General features: G+C 46.5%; 1 long non-coding RNA gene across 2 annotated transcripts; it reads right to left on the bottom strand.

Annotated features, from left to right (window-relative positions):
- Nucleotides 1-6,142: 6,142 nt before the first annotated feature.
- LOC147960479 (uncharacterized) lies at nucleotides 6,143-10,092 on the bottom strand. Of its 2 annotated transcripts, none has more exons than XR_015610648.1 (5): nucleotides 9,363-10,092; nucleotides 9,029-9,202; nucleotides 8,350-8,510; nucleotides 7,185-7,393; nucleotides 6,143-6,505 (listed from the first exon to the last, which is right to left on the bottom strand). It is a non-coding gene; the product is annotated as an uncharacterized LOC147960479 (long non-coding RNA). The 2 variants fall into 2 exon arrangements; XR_015610649.1 differs by having other exon boundaries at nucleotides 7,185-7,390.
- Between the last annotated feature and the right edge of the window lie 3,970 nt (nucleotides 10,093-14,062).

Below are 14,062 nucleotides of genomic sequence, written 5' to 3'. Positions count from 1 at the left end.
TCGGGAGGTAACGGAATGCGTGGGAGCCAACCGGCTGGGTCGGAACGGAATGCGTGGTCGTGTTCATCGGGAGGGCTTGGACGGAACAGGCGATGGAAACGAGGCTCGGTGTACCACAAAATAGAGGAAACGGACCTCCTACGTTCGGAACGGGGTCCTATTGATCGGGAGGGGTGTGGCGTACCGCAAAATGGAGGAAACGGACCTCCTACAGTCAAAACGGGGGTCATGTTGATCGGGAGGGGTGTGGCGTACCGCAAAACGGACGAAACGGACCTCCTATGGTCGAAACGGGGGTCCTGTTGATCGGGAGGGGTGTGGCGTACCGCAAAACGGATGAAACGGACCTCCTACGGTCGAAACGGGGGTCCTGTTGATCGGGAGGGGTGTGGCGTACCGCAAAACGGACGAAACGGACCTCCTATGGTCGAAATGGGGGGTCCTGTTCATCGGGAGGGGTGTGGCGTACCGCAAAACGGGACTCCACGGGATACTGTTCATCTCCACCGTCGACCTCCTCCAGCCTCCACGGGCTCCTGTTCATCCAGTCTCCACCGCGCGCTACTCCACCGGCTACTGTTCAACCACCCCTCCACGGGCACCCCTCCACCGTCTACTGTTCATCCAGCCCTCCACACTACGGGGTCCTGTTCAACCACCCCTCCACGGGCACCCCTCCACCGTCTACTGTTCATCCAGCCCTCCACACCACGGGGTCCTATTCATCCAGAGGCAACGCCACCGCTCACTGTTCATCCAACCTCCCCCCCCCCCCCGGCAACGCTCACTGTTCATCCAATCGATCGGCTTCAGTTAGCAGCAGTAGCGAAGGAATCGCTCGATCAGGTTCAGTTAACAGCCATCGATCGATCGCTCGGGTTTAGTAACGCGTAGCCTGCAGTGCAATCGCTCAGGTTCAGTTAGAGCCCAACGCCTCGCTCGGGTTCATTTAGAGCCAACGCCTCGCACACACGCGCATACGTGTACGAGAGAAACGCGCATCGCTCGGCCCCCGACCTCCCACCGTAACCGGGAACTCCCCAAAATTTTCCTCCCCCTCGCTTCTACCACGGTTTTTTCCGTCATGGACGGCCCAAAGAATGTCATGCAGCTGCATCTCCGGCCCGCCCAGGACGAAAAGCCCATTTTCTGTCATGATTTTTGTCATAGAAGTAGGAGCCCACCACATCTATGATGATACCGGGTTTTGTCACAATTATCGTCATAGAAGTGTCATATGTATGACAGAAAAAAATTCGTTCGGCCCAAAATGTCACGGATGTGTCTTTTTTTTGTAGTGATAGCTAGTTGGGTACTTGTCTGTTCAAGCACTTATGACCCCTACGCCTGGTCTCCATGCATACCCCGGTTTTTATATAACCGAGTGGGTATTCGGATACACTCCGGACTATCGGGTCTGGAGGTTGAAGCGAAAAGGTCCACCATGACAAATGATTTACAATCCGGCTAGGGACATTACATATGTCACTTGAAGTACATAGTCACTAAGACTGATCAAATTCTTCTTCTATACCATCCAACAGGTTGTCTAGCCTACAATCCTGTTGGGAATACTTTGCGGCTAATTCTACTTGATCATACACTAAACTGACATGGATCTCTTTCCCATCGGGCCCCACAGGTCCGACCTCGGCCATATGGTTTGGGTCAGCCTTGGTATAACGTGTCTTCACCATAGCCCAGGCTTCCCTTGTACCTTGTCGGCAGGCTGATATCTTCCATAATCGGAAGCGCCGCCGCGCTCCCTTGAGCTTCTCTATAAGCTCCCCATGCCTCCTGGCAGGGACACGGAGGGCCACAAGGCTTGGGAAATACTCTACATCACCTGCCGAACTTGTTCGTGCAGTTGCGAGAGCTCTGGTAGAAGATCACCCAACGAACCGGGCATCTCCTCTGCGGGACGACCCGTCAGCATACCTGTAGACATAACGCTGTTAGCAGGCTTCTTCGCCGAACTCCTTTAAAGAGTTCGTTCAAGCACTTACTAAAAATGTCGTGTTGAAGCCGTTTATTCTCCTTCACGGAGTCCGCAAGCTGGGCTCGGACATCCTTCAGTTCCAAGCCCAGCCGGATATTGGCATCTTGGAGACCATTTTTCTCCTACCTGACTCGCGTCAGCACGCGCTCGCCAGCATTTCGCTGTCGATCATCACGTGCCGTATCCGCCTCCACGGCCTCCAGATTCACTCCGGGGCCACCTGGAACATCTATTGTTAGGTGTGCATACATGCCGCATACTACCTGGTATTGGTATTGTTTGCAATAGACAAAAGAGTTACCGGGGGGACCCTTTTTGGACTCCTTCAACGCGGCAACAGCGGGTTCCAGCTGGGCCTTGCACTCGTCCAACTCTTGAGACAGTTGGGAATTCTTCTCCGTAAGAACCTGCACAAATAATGATCCTTAAATCAGTTGCGTCAACTGTTTCAAGTCTCAGGGGCTACTGATACATATAATCATCAGATTTGCTTACCCGTACATCCCTTACATACTGGTCCGTGCCTCTGGCTAGACCATTTTGAGCAGCACAGAGGTACGCGTCTCTAGAATTGAAGGCATCAAATGCCTCTGGTGAGAAGCAAGCGTCACAGAGTACGGCCCGGCGACGCCTATGATTCATGGCGCTCTCCACTTCTGAATTTGTAGCAGACAGTCTATCTGCATCCTCTGTAGGAGGAGCATCCGGCGTCCGCCCCATGTCGGCTTCCGCCTCTATGTCCGGCCCTGGAGCCCGACTGGTGGAAGCGTGATCGGCAGCCTCTCCGGACATATTCTGGCAAGCGTTTTTTCTATTAAAGAAACATGCACGTCATTACATTTTGAGAAAGACGACAACCATGGAGCGGGGTTTTGTGTCGTACCTCTGCGTCGGCGTCTCCGTCCTGACCGCCTTCCTTTTTGGCCTACCCGGCCTCGGTACCTCTTGTTGGCGAGTTGCTGCGGGTTCGGCACGGCGTCCCGAATGCCTTCCCTGTAAAATACCATATGTGTATGGTAGGTGAAGTGTCTAAAAGGGGATCCTAGTTTTTGGAGTTGGGATTTTGGTTTTTCTTATGTGCGACGCAGGGAGCAGTCCGGGATAGTCGGCCGTAATGGCCACCATGGCGTCGTCACAGCTCAATTGATAGAACTGCCTGTCTATCAGCTCTACGAATATGTCCGGATCTTCTTCGAGTCCGGGACCGAGGGCCCGGTCAGGGTCCTCTGGTTGTGGAGATGGGCTGTTGACCTCCCTTACAGCTTTTCGCAGTTCCTGCCGTAAAATGGCAAGGTGAGTACCTACGACGAAGAATGCGGGAAGAATGGGAGTAAGAAGATATAACTCACCCAGCTTGGAGGGTTGTACATGGAGAATCCATCTCGTGGCTTGATACGGATGAACTCCTCTTCCTCTCCCTTGAACAACTCGGACAGAATTTTTGCTAAAGCAGCAGCGGAGTCCGGTCCCTTACGCCCGCAACGGGTGGCATCATCTTCCCCGTTAAAACACCACAGGGGGTGCCCTCGATATTGAAGTGGCTGCACTCCCCGCATTATGCATATTGACATAACCTCGATTATTGTCAATCATGATTGAGCCAGCGCTTTAATCCAGTTCATCAGGTAAAGGACTTCTCCGTTGTCTTCCTCCTGGGGGCTTCGTGGGCGCCAGCTTCGGCGTTTCTTCAGAGGAGCATTGTTAAACTCAGGAAGACCCCGCCGAATAGGGTCCGGAAGGGGGACGTCCCTCATATAAAACCATTCCGAAGGCCAGTCTTCGGACGTCTTCTTCGGAGTACCGGACAGATATCTGGTTTCGGCGATGCGCCATATTTCGGCTCCGCCCACTTGATAAAGTGACCCCTTCTGTGTGCGGGGGGACGAGGCAAAATAACCTTTTCCACAGCTCGAAATGAACAAGGCACACCCGCTCCCCCGTAGAGGGGCTGGGGAAGCTCTCCGCTTGCTCCCCGCCATTATAGCTGGCGAGCCCGGCTCAGACGGGAACCATATACGCTGGAGGGAGAAATCCCTGAGTCTGCAATTCTACTAATCGACTGTGTGGGATGGAACACCTCACCCAATCACCGGGCTTAGGGCTACGGGGGCGAGAGGAGGAGCTGCGGTGGTCGGCCATGTTGGAGTGGATTTTTCCGAAGCGCGCTCCGATGGGTTCTCGCTGTGGGAGGATGGTATGGATTGGATCTAAGAATCCCCATCCCTTTAATAGACAATTTATTTATCTGGCTAGGGAGGCGAATGTAAAAACGCCCTGGCTCCTCGTATTCATTCGACGCATGGAAGATAGCCCTTATTGAGCATAGAAGCCAAGAAGTCCAACACTTATGGGGCCGGACACTACTTAACAAACATTCAAAATTTGGAGGAGAACCCGCCTTGCAATGCCGAAGACAATACTGCGTGCCGGACTTGACGTCATTGAAACCTAATTTGGGGGCTACTGAGGGAGTCCTGGATTAGGGGGTCTCCGGACAGTCGGACTATATCCTTTGGCCGGACTGTTGGATTATGAAGATACAAGATTGAAGACTTCGTCCCGTGTCCAGATGGGACATTACTTGGCGTGGAAGGCAAGCTAGGCAATATGGATATGTATATCTCCTCCTTTGTAACCGACCTTGTGTAACCCTAGCCCCCTCCGGTGTCTATATAAACCGGAGGGTTTTAGTCCGTAGGACAACATACAATCATACCATAGGCTAGCTTCTAGGGTTTAGCGTCTCTGATCTCGTGGTAGATCAACTCTTGTAATACTCATATCATCAAGAACAATCAAGCAGGACGTAGGGTATTACCTCCATCAAGAGGGCCCGAACCTGGGTAAACATCGTGTCCCCTGCCTCATGTTACCATCCGCCTTAGATGCAAAGTTCGGGACCCCCTACCCGAGATCCGCCGGTTTTGACACCGTAAATGTGTTTTGATGTACCGAAGGTAGTTCGGAGTCCCGGATGTGATCACGAACATGATGAGGAGTCTTGAAATGGTCGAGACGTAAAGATCGATATATTGGACGACTATATTTGGATACCGGAATGGTTCCGGGTGAGATCGGGATAATACCGGAGCACCGGGAGGTTAACGGACCCCCCCCCCCCCCCGGTGAGGTATATGGGCCTTAATGGGCTTTAATGGAAAGGAGGTAAAAGGAGAAGGGAGGGGGCGCCCCCCCCCAAAGCCCAATTCGAATTGGGAGGGGGGCCGGCCCCCCTTTCCTTCCTCCCTCCTTCCTCTTCCTTCCCTCTCCCTCTCCAAATAGGAAAAGGAGGAGTCTACTCCCAGTGGGAGTAGGACTCCCCTCTTGGGCGCGCCTCCTCCCCTTGGTCGGCCCTCTCCTCCCCCTTTATATACGGAGGAGAGGGGCACCCCATAGACACAACAATTGATCTCTTGGATCTTTTAGCCGTGTGTGGTGCCCCTCTCCACCATAGTCCACCTCGATAATATCGTAGCGGTGCTTAGGCGAAGCCCTGCGATGGTAGAACATCAACATCGTCACCACGCCGTCGTGCTGACGGAACTCTCCCTCAAAGCTCGGCTGGATCGGAGTTCGAGGGACGTCATCGAGTTGAACGTGTACAGAACTCGGAGGTGTCGTGCGTTCGGTACTTGATCGGTCGGATCGTGAAGACGTACGACTATATCAACCGCGTTGTGCTAACGCTTCCGCTTTCGGTCTACGAGGGTACGTGGACACACTCTTCCCTCTCGTTGCTATGCATCACCATGATCTTGTGTGTGCGTAGGATTTTTTTTGAAATTACTACGTTCCCCAACAGGTACAACCCATCTAGACGCGCCAGGAGAGGGGAGCACGCCCTGATGGGTTGTGCCCACCTAGGAGCCCCTCTCCGGTAGGTCTTGGCTCCAGAAATTCTTATATATTATATAAAAATTGCTCAAAAAGTTTCATTCCATTCCAAGAACTTTTATTTCTGCACAAAAATAACACCATGGGGTTAGTTTCATTCAAATCATGCAAATTAGAGTCCAAAACAACAGGAAAAGCATGAGAAAAAGTAGATACATTGAAGACGTGTCACTCCACAACATACATTTAGAAGCTGGACATCACAAGGCAGATGGTTATTCCAGCTTGACATCTCAGCATGTACGCATGTATCCAAACCATTTTATTTATTTCAACACAAAAGTATTCGTTACACAACCATGACAGTGGATAGTAGATACATTCAACAGAGACTGAATTAACATAGAAATGAAGCAACAAAGGGCAGTCCGAGCAAAGGAACTACATTGGACTACAACATGGGACTAGAGCTACCATTTCTATTTCTACCAGCAGTTGTAGACGCTTGCAAGAGAGGGGGGACTACCAAGGAGCTAAACTAACAATGGCCATCAATCATCAATCAATGACAGTAGAAATGAGTGGTAGCGGCAACGTTCGAGAGACCCCCTCCCCCTGCTGCTGCTGCTTGGTGTGCCTGCTACTGCTTGCTGTGCTGCATCACTAGTCACCCTGCACGCAACAAGAATTTTAGCTTTACATAAGGTTTACAAGAACATGACCCTGATACATGAGATTGACATTCACAAGCTATTTGCATTTTTATTTAGAACTGCGTCACACCATTTACATTACTAGTTATGTATTGACATACTTATCTAAAAGAACATATATACAAACATATGAATTTTATTTCAGAATACCAATACAGAAGTACTAAAAAAAGACTAAACATAAGTAGAAGGTAACAAGAGCTCATTACACAAGTTCTGCTAGCAATTAGGGGACCCTGGTACCTATACTGACCACATTTGGGCATATCCTACCATACCAGTGGCTAAATAATGCAACTTTATGACTGTCAAGTAGGCCTATAGATCGATGACGGAGCAGACTCAAACATTACAAACACAACAGCTGATGCATGCCATGGAGCACGATCTCAATGTTGTTCCTCGTCTATTAAACTTAAGGACAAGAAAAGCACTCTGGTTGCATCTTTCGCAGACATGACAACATACACGAGACAAATTAACAAACAAGAGGTGCAGATCCGGAACCGGTCGTCATCATCAATTAAGCGTTTCATCAGTGTGCACTGATTAAAGGGCACATACTAACCTATACCAATGCTGATAACCCCCACAAACAGACAACCATGGCTCAATATAATGACCAGCCAGAGTTTTACCTTTGTTTTAGCCATGGACGCTAGCTGTTGAGCAGAGCCGAGTAGGGGGAGGAGGACAATCGCGGCAAGAAGAAGAGGTTCCTTGACTTGATGACCACTAGATGTACATCATGCCTTCCCGGAGTAAATAGAAGGAGAACGGGCGAGACGATGCAGCAGGGAGAGACAGTGAAGATAGTTCTTCAATTTCAGTGAAGATAGTTCACCTTCTATGTGTATAGTACATGACACCAGCATGTCAGAAGATAATAGACCAAATGTGCATGAAAGACAATACAATAAACACCATCTTGTTTATAGCAAGACAATATAGTAGCATGTCTCTAGCACATCATCTCGTTTAAAGAATGCATTCAGGCAAGAAATGGACAGCTGGTCTAATTTTCTCACACTTGGCATTTTCACAGTTAACACCATCATGTACAAAACCAAGCTGCTCCAGGCTGGTCAGTTGACTGATACTACTAGATAAGCAAAGCAAACTACTACCAAAACAAGAACCAGACATGGCAAGCAAAGTGCCAGCATTTTACTCATAGCAAAGCAAACTACTACCAAAACAAGAACCAACATTTTACTCATAGCATGCAAAGTATCAATATTCTGTTCTTATCAGCTTATTCTTATGCCTAAAGCAAGGCGATCTAAATTTACTCATAGCATCACTCTTGCTCATATACTCGTATAAGAGAAGTCTAAAAAAGACTACGACAGTAGCTAACTAATGCTACAAATTATATTGCCGATGCATACTTTGTGATGAGAAAAATGGTTATATCATCATCTGACGACATTCAACATGTACACTATACAAAAGAAACTGGAATTTCTCCCTCGATTGCTTATTCAAGCTAGTTTAGAGTTACAGACGAATGTTCATACTGTCCCTTATATTTTATAGCTAGGATCACACCATTGTCAGTTGTAACCACAATGGGAATGTCTCTTATCATTTGAACAACCTGAGACACAAGTTACAGAACAAGCTACTACCTGATGCTGATGCTGTGCTACTACTACCTGATACTGTATGGGGACCTCTCTTATCATTTGAACAAGTTACAGAACAAGCTACCGCACACATGTATTGACCGTCCTACTACTACCTGATGATGTGCTACTACTTAGAGGAAGAGGGGGAGGGAGGTGGAGATGGAGATGCTACCTGCCGTTGTAGGTCTATCATGGTTCTGCTTGGGACGGTCGGAGATGGACTCCCCCATGTTGTGTACCGTATGGGTGGGCAGCATCCACATCGCCCGTCTCCTGAGCACCCCGCCGATGAAGCCCCTGAGCATGTTCATGCGGCCACTGCACCACCCCACCCTGAAAACCAGTAAGACACAAAAAACGTCAGATCTGAGCCGTCCTACCTATGCACAAATGTGAGAAGAAGATGGGAGATGGGTGGTGCTGTCAGTGTAATATTTTTTTGGTGTACTATAAAATTGCATGCAACATAAGATTAACTCTTTATTGTTTGATTGACAGGAAACAACATGAATTTTAGTCCTGCAACCTCTCTTATTGACTAACTAGAACCAAGGAAACAACCCTGACAGTACAACTGACACAGCAGAAGATTTTATTAGACTAGGTGAACCTTCTGAAACCTCCGTATTTCGTGTAAATACAGTCAAATTGAAAAAAGTAAGAACTTCGATTACCCAGGCTGAAATCATATACTACAATAGGCAGTTGGCATCTCGGCATTTATCAGAGGCTGCCCACAATAAAGCTTCCTCTTCTTGGAGCCACGATGCAACTATTTCTAATCTAGCAGTCATTGTATAATGCATAAAATGCATCCACAATAAAGCTTCTGTTCTTGCTAAGAACTGTACCTTTATTCAGTGGCGGCGGTGGTTGCCCCTCTTCTTGGAGCCACGATGGTGGGCTCGCTGATATGCCTCCCATGCCTATTGCTGGCAGAGGCGTTTGATTGTCATGGCGTTCGTCCCTGCACCTTGGGCAACTGGGTGCATCGGTGCACCATCCATGCGATTTGGGGCATCAATCTGATCGATTGCAACAAGGCAAGTTCATGCTAGTGAGACACGTAAGCAAACACCTAGCGCTCAGCACCCGATCCAAATAGACACATGAGCGAGACAAATGATCGAACACCATACGAGCTATACTAGCAACAGTAGGAAACAAGATGGTCAGAGCATGCACCGAGCGTTGCAGGGGTGTCATAGAACATGCTGCAGGCCTGCACAACAGTGGCCCGCATGATGGTGGCACCCTGATCGGCACGATGACGGACTGGTGGAGGTCGGATCCAGCGACGCAGGAGGCCATGGCGCGGCGCTGGCTCGCAGCTCCACCCACAACGAGATGAACTAGGGGCATGACGCATCGTTGCCCGAGAAGAAGCACACGGGCGCCCTCCTCTATCGGTTAAGATGGCGGAGGAAGCAGCAAGGTCCCCCACCTCCTCCCCCGCCGCGTGAGTGTGAAGAAGGCGTGGCCTTGGGCTGCGGAGGCGGAGGCATTCACCTGGTCCTGGAGCACGGAGCACCTCTGCCCCAGCCGCCGTCAGCCGCGCCAGTGGAAATCCGACAGCCCTCGAAGCCTTCGTCGACGAGGACGAGGCCGTCGGCCATGACGACGAGCCATGGGGTGCACGCCACAGATCTGAGAGCGCCGCCGCGTCACCTGCTCGATCTGGAAGCGGGACCGCCGAGGGAGAGAAGGTGAGGGGGGAGGAGAGGGTGGGGCGATGGCAGAGCAGGCAGACGATGGAGGGGGGAGGAGAGCAGAGTGGCCGCGTCGGGAGAGGAAGAGAGAGGGGTTGGGAGGTCGAGGCGGCGATCGGGAAGGGAGGAGGCGAGCTCTCGCTCTCGCTCGATCTGGTTGGAAAGAAGGAGGTGGGGGGTGGATGGAAAATGACCACGAGGACAGAGCTACGGTTGGTGTGGAAGAGTTAAGGACTACGGTTGGATCCGCGAGCATCCGACGGTGTTTGATGCACGATCCACGTGAGATATCCACAGACCAATCAGAATGCAGTACGACGTTGTGATCATCTAAATTAGTCATAGTTGACTAAAAATAATGTGTTAAAATCATGTCAGCAATTTTGTGACATGAGAAATTCAAAAAATTAGAATATATTCGCATAAGTTTGCATCTTGGAATAGTTTAGTCAAATGAGATTATATTTTGCACAAGTTTGCTTCTTGGAATGAGATACAATGTTCCCTAGTTTTCATTTCCTTTGCACCGAAAATTTCATTTTTCATTTTTTGAGAGCCTAGAATTAGTTTTTTTGTGAATGACCTACCATATATTTGTTGTAAAATTGGACCAGGTCATTTTTCTAGTATATTAGGACATATTTAATGTACAACCAAATGGTTGGGTGTCCAAAGTTTTTATCCACCTCTCGTGAAAAATACAAATTTACGCCCTGGAAGCGGGTCAAATTTGAATTGTAGCTGCCTCATTGTTTGATCTTTATTTTTTTTTCCAAAAATCATTTCTAGGTATATAAGTATCTATTTAATCATAGAAACACCAAAAGTTTTCCAAGATCCAACCACTAGCTAGGAACAGTCATGCCCGCTGTTTTGACCGCGTTTTGAAATGGGCATGAAAAATTCAAAAAAATCAAAAAATTAGAAAACTTCGCATTGTGTCATTATATGTGACCAAGTTACCGGAAAAAATAATAAACTTATAATACGACAATTATTTTAAAACAATGTTCTCAGAAACGAGCTATCATGTGTGAAGATCAATGGCATTCAAGTCAAATGATGAATGTTATGGCCACATTCATAGCATAGTTTCTTCAAATAATTTAATATTTGTGCACAAGGGTGCATCTTGGAACAGCAAACAATGTTGCCTAAGGAAGATTTCATTTTCTTGGGATGAAAATTCATTTTTCCATTTTTCGAGTGCCCAAAATGAGTCTTTTTGTGAACGACTTACCATATATTTTTTGTAAAATTGGACCAAGTCATTTTTTTAATATATTAGGACATATTTAATGTACAATTGACTAAATGGTTGGGTGTCAAAAGTTTTTGTCGACCTCTCGTGAAAAAGACAAATTTCCATCGATTCAATTGGAAGCGGGTCAAATTTGAACTGCAGTTGCCTTATAGTTTGCTCTTTGTTTTTTTCCAAAAATCATTTCTAGATACATAAGTATCTATTTAATCAGAGAAACATCCAAAGTTTTCCAAGATTCAACCACTAGTTAGGAACGGTCATGCCCGCCGTTTTGACCGCATTTTGAAACCGGCATAAAAAATAAAAAAATTCTTCGCAATGTGTCCTTATATGTGACCAAGTTACTACAAAAAATAATAAACTTGTAATATGGTAATTATTTTAAAAAAGTGTTCTCAGAAACGAGATATCATGTGTGAAGACGCATGACTTTCAAGCCAAATGATCAATCTTATGGCCACATTCATGGCATAGTTTGTTCAAATGATCTCATATTGTGCACAAGGGTGCATCTTGGAATTGCAAACAATGTTTTCTAAGGAAGTTTTCATTTTCTTTGGACGAAAATTCATTTTCCATTTTTCAAGTGCCCAAAATGAGTTTTTTGTGAAGGACCTACCATATATTTGTTTCAAAATTGTACCAAATCATTTTTCTAAAATATTAGACCATATTTAATGCACAATTGACCAAACGGTTGGGTGTCAAAAGTTTTGGTCCACCTCTCGTGAAAAAGACAAATTTTCATCGATTCAGTTGGAAGTGGGTCAAATTTGAACTGCAGCTGCCTATACTTTGCTCTTTATTTTTCCAAAAATCATTTCTAGGTACATAAGTATCTATTTAATCAGAGAAACATCAAAAGTTTTCCAAGATTCAACCACTAGCTAGGAACGGTCATGCCCGTCGTTTTGACTGCATTTTGAAACGGACATGAAAAATTCAAAAAAAAATTGGAAAACCTTCGCATTGTATCATTGTATGTGACCAAGTTACCAGGAAAATTAATAAACTTGTAATACGGTAATTGTTTTTAAAAAGTGTTCTCAGAAACGAGCTATCATGTGTGAAGATGCATGGCTTTCAAGCCAAATGATCAATCTTATGGCCACATTCATCGCATAGTTTGTTCAAATGATCTCAAATTGTGCACAAGGGTGCATCTTGGAATGGCAAACAATGTTGCCTAAGGAAGTTTTCATTTTCTTTGGACGAAAAATTCATTTTCTATTTTTTGAGTGCCCAAAATGAGTTTTTTGTGAAGGACCTACCATATACTTGTTGCAAAATGGGACCAGGTCATTTTTGTAATATATTAGACCATATTTAATGTACAATTGACAAAAATGTTGGTTGTCAAAAGTTTTTATACACCTCTGGTGAAAAAGACAAATTTCTACCGATTCAGCAGGAAGCGGGTAGGGTCATGTCGTGGTAAATTTTTAGCAATTATAAATTAACATAAAATATAGTTGCTTCACAAACTGAAAATATTACCAGAAACAAAGATTGGATGGTGGGCTCACATGAATTGTTAGATGGGGCTCAAATTTTGTGGAGAGATTTGATTTGGGAATATAGAAGATGTGGTAAAAATTCAGCTCATTAGGATATGCCAAGCTAGTACTTCCTTCACAACGGTTCTAGCTGGAAAAAAACTTTGGAAATTTTTTGAGGAAGATTTACCAAGCAAATGGAGCTGAATATTGTCATGGGGCAATGATTTGGATAGTAAAGAATGCCCTTTTTTGGGGGAATTTTGGGAATGACAGAAATATAGGCTGCTTCACAACCTAGGGCAAACATTGACACATAGACATGACACATAGGCAAAACTGATGAGGTGGCACATAGTCATAGCAATGCACCACAATTTACAAGGCTGTGACCATCTATATTGGTCGTTATCAGCTAGAAATAAGGCAGTGGACTAGTGCTGTTTGCTTTACGACCATTTCGTGTAAGGAAATTACGACCTTTCTGACCAAAATGCTCGTTATAGTTTAGGGTTTGGAGCCCCCCGTACAACTGTTGACCAATTGGTCTCAAATGGTCGTAGATTTACGACCAATTCTTCCAGGGTCACTGACAGAAGGTCACAAGTTGACATATTTCTTGTAGTGCTAGTGTATTAAGTTCATGGAGAAATGAAGTAATGCAATAAGAATAGTGGCATGATGTAGACAAGATCTACTCATATAGGAATAGACCCCATCTTGTAATCCTTAATAGGAATGATACATACGTGTCGTTTCCCCTTCTGTCACTGGGATCGAGCACCGTAAGATCGAACCCATCACAAAGCACCTCTTCCCATGGCAAGAAAAATCGATCTAGTCGGCCTAACTAAACCAAAGATTCGAAGAAGAAATACGAGGCTATAAGTAATCATGCATATAAGATATCAAAAGACTCAAATAACTTTTATGGATAAAAACATAGATCTGATCATAAACTCAAAGTTCATCGGATCCCAACAAACACACCGCAAAAAGAGTTACATCAAATAGATCTCCAAGAGACCATTGTATTGAGAATCAAAAAAGAGAGAGAGGAAGCCATCTAGCTACTAACTATGGACCCGTAGGTCTACAATGAACTACTCACACAACATTAGAGAGGCACCAATGAGGATGATGAACCCCTCCGTGATGGTGTCTAGATTGGATCTATGGTTTCTGGAACTTGCAGCGGCTGGAATTGGGTTTCGTCGACTCCCCCAGGGTTTCTGGAATATTGGGGTATTTATAGAGAAAAGAGGCGGTGTGGGAGGCCACCGAGGTGGGAACAACCCACCAGGGCATGCCTGGGCCCCCAGGCGCGCCCAGGTGGGTTGTGCCCCCTCGGGGCACCCCTCCGGTACTTCTTTGGCCCATCGTGTGTCTTTTGGCCTAGAAAAATTCTCCAAAAAG

This window comes from Triticum urartu, chromosome 7A, assembly GCF_056163025.1.
Source record: "Triticum urartu cultivar PI428250 chromosome 7A, HENAU_Tu73, whole genome shotgun sequence".
Lineage (NCBI taxonomy): Eukaryota > Viridiplantae > Streptophyta > Magnoliopsida > Poales > Poaceae > Triticum > Triticum urartu.
This window is presented reverse-complemented; position numbering and strand designations above follow the sequence as displayed.